General features: G+C 39.2%; 1 pseudogene; it reads right to left on the bottom strand.

The window, feature by feature from the left end:
* Positions 1-10,235: 10,235 nt before the first annotated feature.
* LOC145786522 (E3 SUMO-protein ligase ZBED1-like) lies at positions 10,236-11,158 on the bottom strand (annotated as a pseudogene).
* Positions 11,159-11,786: the final 628 nt, after the last annotated feature.

Below are 11,786 nucleotides of genomic sequence, written 5' to 3'. Positions count from 1 at the left end.
AGATCTAGAAAGAAACCATGGTAAACACTTTATAAACATACAAGTGAACATACATGCCTATAAAATCTATAGCGTAATGTATGACTGACACTCAATAATGCAGTGAAACTTGTAAAAAATGACACTACAGCAGGGGTGGGCAAATTTTTTATCTTGAGGGCCACATTTAGAATCTGAATTTGTTCGAGGGCCGCAGTATAGTATAATTAAGATTACAAGCCAAAACATAAAATCTAAAATAGTCAAAACACAAGCTTTTAGTTATTTTTAAAGTGACAAAAGAAATGGAGATTTTATATACAGTAGGTGTGATAAAAAACGTTTGCCTCAATTATTTATTTGACTGCAACCCACATCAAAGTAACACTTTGCCAGACGCACTTTGAGCGAATTAAACAGAATACATTTGTGAGAGAATTAACATAATCAGAAAAACTGTCGCAATCGCTGCTTCTTCTCTACAAACACCAAGAGTCTTGGCCTTGATCCAAGACTAAAAAGAAAGTCTCATGATGCGACAGGCTGAAGTCAGAAATTTCGATTGTGACGTAAGCGGCTGTTTAGCAATATAATAGCCATGCATTCATGCAAGATCACAATGTGGCTGGGAAAACAAACTACAATGCGACAAAATAACTATAATTTATTGTTATCAAGATGAAATACATGAAGAAAAAGTTTAATTATGTCATTGTAGTAGATAAAATTTTCAAGCAATTTTGGGATTACTTTTTTTATATAATTGCTGAAGGCTTTCACGAGCCGTACAGAAAGTTTTTTTGGGCCGCATGCGGCCCGCTGGCCGTAGTTTGCCCACCTCTGCACTAAGTATTTAAAAAAGATGAAAAATACCACATGAGCCATTCCGTGTCAATTCACACAGTCAAGAAAATCAACCTCTTCGATTTTTCTTAAATTTTACATACCTTTTCGCTATCCTATATGATGAACAACTGCAAAATTTGAGTGAAATTTATTGAGAAACACGAGAGTTATGAAGCATTTAGTTTGGGGGGGTCTGCCGAGGGGGCACATTTTTTTTTATTTTTGGCCATGTTTGAGGCCTTATTACTGCTAAATTAAATTAGGTAAGAACCCAAATTTTTTACATGTGATAGTACTTCTGCCAAATATTGAAAAAACAACATTGTTCACATTGTCACTCTAAAAGGTCAAAAGTTATAGACATCCAAAGTTGGCCGTTTCCAGCTCTCGGCTAAAATTTTCCAAAATTTGAAAACCTTGCCAAGACCCTATTTTTGGTTGGTTTTGGCTGAAATTGAGTAGAAATGTTGTTTACAGGATTCTCTATGAACTGAGAAAATTTCAGTACAAAATATTAAAGGGGTTGGGAGGTATTTAATGTAAAACATGGGTCGAAATGAAAAAAAGCAAAAAGTGGGGTCCTTTTAATACCCCGGTTACCCATGACCCCAGTGAAAATTTGCACTGAATTTTTTTTTACATATTCACTAAGATATGACAAGTCTACCATGCAAAATTGATCCATGGTTCTCAATGTTTTCTTATAGAAAATATTCGTCAAAGTTTGGACAAAAACGCTAAAAATTAGAAATAAAAACTTTAAGGGGAGTAGGGGTGATCATTATTTTATCTTGCTATTGGCTATATAAAATGTTCTTGATGGCAGTAGCAATATTATGTGCTTGACAAACGACAATATAGACCTATAAATAAGTTTTGCAAGACGTTTTATGCATAAAGTTTAAGACATTATTATCTTTATGTGTTTTGGTTACACTGTCCGATATCGTTTTGTTTAATCTTTTGGTATTAAATTTTCTTTAATTGCATGAAGAAGAAGAAGTATATAACATCAGAATGCCATGTTAATGCAAGCCGAAGAACCTGATAAGCTGACATACACAGACTATTTGGAAAATTGGTGTGTTCCATAATTCTAACAAAGAATGCATGATGAATTTGTGCAATGATTGCTCTGGCAGAGAATGTTTGAAGAGCTACTTAATTGATACATTCAGCAACCAGTATGATCTTGATGATACTATAAGGGACAAGCAATGGGCTCATACTGATAGAACGACAATTAACTGAGCAGCTAAAAAGCCTGGATGACTTTATTGAATCATTGTGTGACACCTTTCTTGCTTTTATTTACTTATTTATTTGCATCAGGCTCAACTCAAGATGGTCAATATTACAATCAAACATAAAAAGTAGAAACAAAGCAGATACTCAGCTCCGAAGAGCTGAGTCGTAATGTACCAAATACAGCTTAGAAGACCCATCACTTCATTAGCAAATCACAATCAAGTTACTTGAAACAAAATTTAGCTGATGATGAAGTCGTAGTACTACTTGATTTTGCTGAGAACTACTCTACTCATTTATTGTCCAAGATGCCGTGCAAGGGTTCCATTGGGACAACACTCCTGGCAACCCTTCACCCTTTTGTAATAGACTACAAAAAAGATGGAGCTTTAACATTAAAAAATTTGGTTGCAATATCAGATCACTTGGAACATTCAACAAGCACAATGCATACATTCATTAACCAAATAATTCCAATTATCAAATCACTTGGTAATGTGAAAAAATGATCTATTTCAGCGATGGTGCTGCTTCACAATACAAAAACCGTAAAATTTTTATCAATCTTTGCCATCATTCAACAGATTTTGGAATTGAAGCTGAGTGGCATTTATTTGCTACATCTCATGGCAAAAGTCTATGTGATGGAGTTGGTAAAACCACCAAAAAATTAGCTGCATGTGCAGTGCAGTCGTGCAAGTCTTCACGCAGCAACCACCAACCAAATTCTCACACCACAAGATCTTTTTCAATGGGAGCAAGATCACATTTCTGGGTTTAAACATATTTGGGTTTCTTCAACTGAAATTCAAGACCTCAACACAAAATTTGAATTGGAAAAGCGATATGCATTGTGTAAAACAATAACAGGCACGAGATCACATCATACTTTTATTCCACAATCATGTGAGTCTTAGAAAATGCGTCGACTGTCAAATGATATTTCACATACCCTTGTGCAGGTTTTTTTTTAAGGTTTGGTTTGGGTGACCGCTAAGTAGTTTTAAGAGACCGCAAGTGTTTCATTTAAATACCAAAAAATAGCCATAACTACATACAATCAACGGTCAACGCAACATAAAATGAATTATTCGACAAGGCACAACTTAAATGATTGTGACAGCGACCAAACAGCCTGCCCAACACGGCCGCCAAATAAGTTTGCTGCACAATCAAACAAAGTGTGCTTGTTGGCTTCTGCTTGTTATGTTTCCGCACGTAAAAACTGATCATTATGCGCCATAAATCAGAAATAAACATTGACGAGTATCGAAGGTGCACTTCTTTTGTGAATAACTCTTTGATTCAGCTGTTAGCTGTACCTCCACTTATTCTTTTTTCCGGACGTGAACTATATTGATCGTAAGCTATATTCGTATTATCGACAAGACATAGCGAGAAACAACCATTACTTTTCTACTGTAGTTGCAAGTCCAAATTTTGGGAAACCACTGGAGAAATTTGGGGGACTGTTTCGGTCCCCCAAATCACCTTAAAAAAACACTGCCTCCACTTATTCTTTTTTCTGTACGTGAACTATTGATCGTAGGCTATATTTGTATTATCGACAAAACATAGCAAGAACCAACCATTACTTTTCTACTGTAGTTGCCAGTCCAAATTTTGGGAAACCGCTGGAGAAATTTGGGGCACCGTTTCGGTCCCCCAAAACACCTTAAAAAAAACACTGCCCTTGTGGATGTGGTACGAGGTCAATCACAACCCCCAGAAAATGATGCAAATGTAGGCCAATATGTGGCTTGCAGATATGATTCTGATTGGTACATTGGCATTATTTGTGAAAAAAGCTATGAAACGCAAGACTTCAATGTTCAGTTTATGATACTAAACAAAAGCAACAAATGTTTAAACTCGCCCAGACTATCAGACATCAACAAACATGCTGGATTCCATTTCATGACATTATTTGTTCAATTGCTGTGCCGAGTATCCATGGTTCTTCTGGACAACAATACAAACTGAGCAATGAAGATTATGACAAAATTTGCCATTTTGTTCACTGATAATGAGGACCACGTCTACATGGTATATATATATAGGCTCTACATTACAGTTGTCAAATATATAACAATTGCTAGAATCACAATCAAAAATACACTTCAAATGTTTTCTAGTATATATATATTTGTTGTATTTTTTTTTGAATTTTTCGTTTGTAATTTTTAACGTTTTTCTCCAAACTTTGACGCATACTTTCTGTAAGAAAACACTGAAAACCATGGATCAATTTTGCATGGTAGACTTGTCACGTCTTAGTGAATTTGTGAACAAAATTTCGGCTTGCATTAACTTGGCATTCTGATGTTATATACTTCTTCTTCTTTATGCAATTAAAGAAAATTTAATACCAAAAGATCGAACAAAACGATATCGGACAGTGTAACCAAAACACATAAAGATAATAATGTCTTAAACTTTATGCATAAAACGTCTTGCAAAACTTATTCATAGGTCTACATTTTTATTTGTCAAGCACATAATATTGCTACTGTCATCTAGAACACTTTATATAGCCAATAGCAAAATAAAATAATGATCACCCCTACTCCCCTTGAATTTTTCATTTCTAATTTTTAGCGTTTTTGTCCAAACTTTGACGAATACTTTCTATAAGAAAACATTGAGAACCATGGATCAATTTTGCATGGTAGACTTGTCATATCTTAGTGAATATGTAAAAAAAAATTCAGTGCAAATTTTCACTGGGGTCATGGGTAACCGGGGTATTAAAAGGACCCCACTTTTTGCTTTTTTTCATTTCGACCCATGTTTCACAATAAATACCTCAAAACCCCTTTAATATTTTGTACTGAAATTTTCTCAGTTCATAGAGAATCCTGTAAACAACATTTCTACTAAATTTCAGCCAAAACCAATCAAAAATAGGGTCTTGGCAAGGTTTTCAAATTTTGGAAAATTTTAGCCGAGAGCTGGAAACGGCCAACTTTGGATGTCTATAACCTTTGACCTTTTAGAGTGACATTGTGAACAATGTTGTTTCTTCACTATTTGGCAGAAGTACTATCACATGTAAAAAAATTGGGTTCTTACCTAATTTAATTTAGCAGTAATAGGGCCTCAAACATGGCCAAAATTAAAAAATATGTGCCCCCTCGGCAGACCCCCCCAAACTAAATGCTTCATAACTCTCGTGTATCTTAATAATTTTCACTCAAATTTTGCAGGTGTTCATCATATAGGATAATAAAAAGGTGTGTAAAATTTAAGAAAAATCGAAGAGGTTGATTTTCTTGACTGTGTGAATTGACACGGAATGGCTCACATGTAAAAAATGCGGGTCTGCTACTATTCGGTGAGTCCGATTCGGTGAGTCTGATTTGGTGAGTTCCTAACCTCTAACCCCTAACCTTAAAACGGCAATGATAATTAGGCCACGGTACCCAATAATTAAAAAAAAATCCCCCGTTAAGGGATCGGACTCACCGAATCGGGCCATTCCGAAAAAATGCACAGTAAGAGTAAACTTGTAACAAAAAAGTGTCAGCTTGGTTGGGCTGGTCTTTAATTCAAAATGTGGGTCTGCTACTATTCGGTGAGTCCGATTCGGTGAGTCCGATTCGGTGAGTCCGATTCAGTGAGTCTGATTCGGTGAGTTCCTAACTTCTAACCCCAACCCCTAAAACGGCAATGATAATTAGGCTACGGTACCCCATAATTTTAAAAAAAATTGAAAAATCCCCCGTTAAGGGACCGGACTCACCGAATCAAACTCACCGAAACGGGCATTCCGTCAAAATTTAGATATTAACGACCTGTTTTAGCGTAATGCTGCGAGTTTGCTGTGGTAATAGCGATTAGCATTAGTTTTTGGAACACAGTTCCCCAGTCATGTGTCATGACGAATGGTGTTGAAGTCAGTGTGTTGTTGGTTTATGCGATTCTTTGTTTGGCTTGAGGCTACTGTCCTGAATGCTGTCTGTTGAGTTTATGTGTTGCCAGACATTATTGCTGTAAAATTTTGTCAAATAAGTTGAATAATAGATTTGGTGACGTAGTTCTTCCCTTTCAGCACAGATGTTGATCTTTGGACCCTGTCTACTTATGAAAACGACCTCTTTGAAGTGTATTTGCACCGAGTTGTTTTCTCTGGCAATGATTGTAAATTTAAAGTCAGCAAGGCTATGTTGTTGATGATTAAAGACGGAACTTTTAAGTGGAGTGGGCGGTTTTAAGTGGAGTGAACATTAGGGTGGGGTGAAAAAGTACTAATTTTGGATTTGAGCATTCTCTCGCAGATATTTCTTGTGGAGGTTTGAGAAAACATCACACAAAAAATTTCAGCGATTTTTGACAACAGGAACCTACCCACTTTTTAAGTTGAAATTTCATAATATTTCAAAAAATCCCTAAAATTTCAAAAATTTTTTCGCATTATTTAAAGTTGATATAATATTGTAATATTTCTTTTATACCTAAAACTATTAGTTTACTTATGTGTTTTTCCCAATATGGGGCCAATAGATGCAAATTAAAGTAGGGAAATGAATCACAAAAAGTGTAAAAATCTTGGATTTTTTCTAAAAATTTACCAAAGTCAAAAGTTACAGTATTTAGTTTTGTATAGGCCAATAATTCCCGCATTCAATAGTTTCCGCGTCGAATAGTCGTTTACCCTTTCGTGATTGTCTGACAATTTGATAGAGGCGGTCTTCTTCTTTCGTTTGAGACTAGATCAAATTTCAGGGCATGTGGTGGAGAGCCAGGTGAGTGTAGCTTCGTCCAGCGTTGCTATACCATGCGTTCCATTTGGTGCCTTGTAGATGGGACATTCGAGAACGACATGGTCAGCAGTTTGTTCCTCCGCGCCGCATTTGTAGGCCGATGAGGGAGCCAGACCTCACTTGTGCATGTTGGAATGGAAGCGACCGACTCCGATTCGGATTCTGTTGAGCTTGACCCAAGTCGGCCGAAGCAGGTCCATACCAGGGGGGCGCGCCACCGGGTGGGGCATAAAAACCATGTAGTTTGGTGTCGGTGGCGCACCACGCTGCTTTCCAAGTATCTTCCATGAAGTGTGCTGCGCTGATGGCATGATCGCTGAGTGGATGTAGTAATTCAACAGCAGCTGGCACAAAGGGATGTCTTGACTTTAGTTGCCAGGGGGATTCCTGAGGTGAGATGTTGAGTTTTGCATGGAGCAAGTGGTTAGGATCCCCCGCCCGGCGAGCCAGGTGTATAATGGCTCCCTTTCGGCGGAGCTCAGCAGGTTGGATGCCTGCAAGGATTGGTAAGTAGGCTACTCTGTTGGAGTTGGGCGCAGGCATTCAGTCACAGTTCGCAATGCGTCGTTGATTGGGCTGTCGATGAAGCGAGTGTGGGTACTGCGGCACCAAGCAGGGGCGCAGTATTCAGCAGTGGAGTGAACCAGAGCCAGGGTTGCAGTGCGCAAGGTGTCAGCACCTGCACTCCAAGTTTTGCCTGCCAGACATCTCAGCAGGGCGACGCGAGATGTCAGCTTTTTGCGCAGTGACTGTAAATGGTATGTGAGTGACCTGTCAAGTGTAACCCCAATGTATGTTGGTTCTGGGCAGGGCGGCAGAATTTTGCCGTTAACGGTCACTTTCAGGTCACGTTTTGCCTACCTGTTGTTGAGATGGAAGGCTGCCGTCACAGCTTTACTTTCGCTGAGTTTCAGTTTCTATTGATGAAGGTATCCAGACATGGTCGTCATGTCTTGGCTCAACGTCGCTTGTAATGATTGCCAGTCTTTCGCAGAGTACAAGATGGTCATTTGTCAGATGTTGTTGATGGTAGGTCGTGCGTATAGACGTTGAAAAGAAGGGGAGCCAAGACTGATCCCTGTGGGACACCGTTTTTGAGTCGCCACAGTCTACTTGGTTTTCCGCTTCCGGTGGTAAGGGTAAAACTCCTGTTGTGGATGAGTTCCATGATCATTTTGACCATGTGCCTGTCAGGGAGTAGGCGGAGTAGCTTGTAGACTAGGCCACGGTGCCAAACAGTGTCATAGGCTGCTGTTAGGTCGATAAAAACAGCCCCCGCTTTCTTTTTTGCCGAGAAATTCTCCTGAATATCCTGAGTTAGTAGTGTGACTTGGTCTACAGTTGACCTCCCGTGTCGGAAACCAGCTTGTTCTTTGGGAAGCAGTGGGTCGATTATTGGTTCGACACGGGCGTAGATCAGTCTCTCAAGAATCTTGAAAGGTATGCAGAGCTAGGAGATGGGGCGATAGCTCTTTGCATCGTCTAGTGGTTTGTTTGGCTTAGAGATTGCGACGACCAGAGATCTTCTCCATACTTTAGGAATCTTGAGGCGGCGCAGGCAGGACGACAGGAAATCGCATAACCAGGACTTTAGAACATAACCAGCCTGCATGATAAGCTCTGGACATATCCTACCTGGACCAGGGGCCTTACCAGGTTTTAGGTGCTTGAGGGCAGCATTGAATTCGCTCCGTGAGAAGGAGCTAGAAATGCTCTCCTGGTTGGGTGTGTTGATCTTCCAAAGCTTTGTCACTTCTTTGGTAACAAACCGATCGGAGGTACGGTCACACGGCTTATATCTCCCATTTTTTATTACTTGCGATGCGATCTTATTAGCAGGAATGGGACATTGTCGGGGTGATTGTCTTGATCGTCCCGTAAGGTTAGGCTATTGAGTGTGCTCCACGCTGTACGGTTTGAGTGCGAGAGATTGGATGGTCTCTGTCCAGCGTTCTTTTCTTTTTGCATCGAGTCTTTCCAGAAGAGCCTTGGCGGCTGAGGGTGTTGTTTGACCATCTGAAGAGCTAACAAAAGATTGGTAGAGGCGCTCGCACTCTGCATTCCAGCACGGAGTGTAGTTACTTCTACGACCGCAGCACACTCTGAAAATGTGATAATGGCAATGCTTGCGGATGACTCCAGAGAAGTTCGAGAAAATGCAGTCATGGCTATATTGAAAATTCGCAATGAGGCAAATATTGGTGATAGATCCGTTCGGAAGTTTGTTGTTCCAACGATAAATTATGAGGCCAACCATTATTCCGACATCACCGTATATTTATGTTATGAACCTATCTTCACAACCACAATTACATCGGATGACATCATCTCATGTCGTGAAAGCAAAATAGAATTGAAAAGCTATCCAAACCACTCGCAATCAGTAGAAAGAATTGTGAAATTGGTGACTGATGCATCGTACAAAGTGTGTGGGTTTGATAGAAGACATGGATTCATCCGTGCTGGTAGGCCTATAGCTTCCAAGAATCTGATTCCTGTTGCAGACACAAAGGTGCACTACAGCCAAGCACATTTGTAGATACTGTTAACACTAAAATCAAGTGCTAGTATATTTGTGTTACAATTGAATTAGTGACTGCTGAATCCAGTTGATTTTGCATGTCTATCATTTTATATTCCCAAAACTGATTTTAAAATGCAATGGTAGGCAATTCAATTTTTGGAAAAAGTTGCATGTTTTTGCAAAAAAATTAAAGCAATCGAATCTCAAAACCTAAAAAAAACTTGTATTAGAAGCTAGCCCAAGTCAGTATTAGTGCAATGCAAAATAGTATATTGAAGATCTAGCCAAAAAAAGTGTCTTTAAAGTTTTATTTTCATAAGCATGTTTCGCATATTTTTCGAAAAAGGCAGAATTTTCAACCCAAAAAGTGGGTAGGTTCCCAAGGTCAAAATTTCCTCAAATTCGGTTTCTGGTCGTTTTATGTTGTTCCACAAGAAATATCAACGAGACAAAGCAAAATTTTTGGTTCACCCCACCCTAGTGAACATGCAAGAGTGGAGTGGGCGGATCGTGCTGCCTATGTAGCTTTCCCTGCATATGATCTTGTAGACACAGCTATAGCCGGCAAAGGTTCGGATTTTTGTCGTTTTTGAAGAGCGTTTCTGAACGTCAAAAGAGGCGGACTGGCAATGCCGAGGGTCTATCCTTTTACCACCCTAGATTCACGATGTTCCCGGACTACACTGGAAGGCTACTAGAGACCTATTAACTTCCAGGTTCCAGCAACGCAAAAAGTAAAAAAAATCATGCAATGTTTATTTGCAATTTTAGACACAAAAGCAACACAATCAAAGTAGATGTTTGTTGCAGTGCAACACACTAAGGCATTCTAAATGACTGCCAGTCAATGCACTGGAGCTTGACAAGTTCTCAATTTAAACAAACTGAAATCGTAATTTTAGTTGATCAAAGATGCTTTTCTTAAAAAGCGCCAGGGTATGTGAGTCTTCTTCACATTGAGCAAATTTTTTGCCAGTCTTTTGATGACAGGTATGACACCTCCAATTGAAATATACTTCTCCCCCTCGAAGTAGTCAGTGGCCAACTGAAATCTTACAGTGAGCACCAAACACATAAAAGTAAAACATTTGCTTTAATTGGTTTTAGTTTTTCGATCAAAGTTTGGATTATGGTCCAATGAGAGTCTTTAAGCTCTAGATGATCAGCAGAATTTGGTTTCACAGTCAATGTTTGCATAGCCAAGCACCTGTCGAACAGGCACTTGCAGGAAGCACAATCTTTCTACCATGGTAAATGTAGAATTCCATTGCATGGCGACATCAAGGATTAGCTCTAGATTTTTTCCTTCTCCTTGGATAGGCTAGACCTCAATGCCAGCGAAGCTTTTGAAGACTGCCGAACAAATACCACAAGATGCCTTGCTGCTCCTAAAAAAGTAATTTATGATTAGACTTTAAAGTCTTTAGATATTTTTGCTATTAATTTCATTCTTAACAAAAAATAAAATTTACTTACCAATTGCGGATTTAATTTGAGGTATGTCAAATGCTTGTTTTAAGCACAGTTGCAGAGTGTGGGGGCGCAACGAATGTAAATCCATCCAAACTTCTCTTCCAGTGTGTCACAAGCGCTTACAACATTTGCAGCGTTGCTTGTGACAATTGCCACAATCTGATGTGTGGAAACTTCATAATCATCTAGAACTGCTTCCAGCCAGGCAGCAATATTTTTCCCCGAATGTACCTCATTCAGTTCCTTCGTAGCAAGAACCAAATTAACAAGCTCAAATTTTTTATTTATATATGAAGTGAATGGTTATGCCAAGAAATGATTGCATCCTGACATTGCTCCACAGTCCACATGACTGTCGTAATGGAGGCATACTAGGCTTGAGCCAACAACTTTGTCATCGCAACTTTGCAGCACACAAACTTTTCTTCTGGTGCTAGTTCACAAATAAGTTTCCTGAAATTTTCTCCTTCTACTAGGCTGATTGGTCTTAGATCGCCTACTATAGTGTTAAGAATCAATTTCAAGATCTGTTTTGAGCATGCAGGATTGCAGGTGTTATGGGAGCTCTTATAAACGATGTTAACTTTTGCTGCTTCGGAGCTGGAGGTTCCAAGTCTGATACTTTATTGGCATTGCGGGACTGTTTGCCCAAATCGAAAAAGACATGCTTACAGTTGAGATGTTTCAGAAGGCTACCTGTGCTCCCACAATAACTCATCTCTTCATTGCAATGCTTACAAATCGCAACTTTACCAGCCATCAACGTAAAGTGCTTTCAGACAACTGAAGATTTTCGCTTTCCAGGCATATTGCTCGCTAGCTGTTCAAATCAAACTCAAATTGAAACTGAAGTTGCACGAATGCACGTGTAATGCACAGATCGCTGCTTGAGTTCCTCGAGTGGTATATGCAGAGGTGGGCAAAAAGTAGCGCCTCTCCCGCTACCTTGGAAA

The sequence above is a fragment of the Aplidium turbinatum genome, chromosome 1 (assembly GCF_918807975.1).
Source record: "Aplidium turbinatum chromosome 1, kaAplTurb1.1, whole genome shotgun sequence".
NCBI lineage: Eukaryota > Metazoa > Chordata > Ascidiacea > Aplousobranchia > Polyclinidae > Aplidium > Aplidium turbinatum.
Note: the sequence above shows the minus strand (reverse complement) of the source record. Positions and strands in the feature narration are given on the sequence as shown.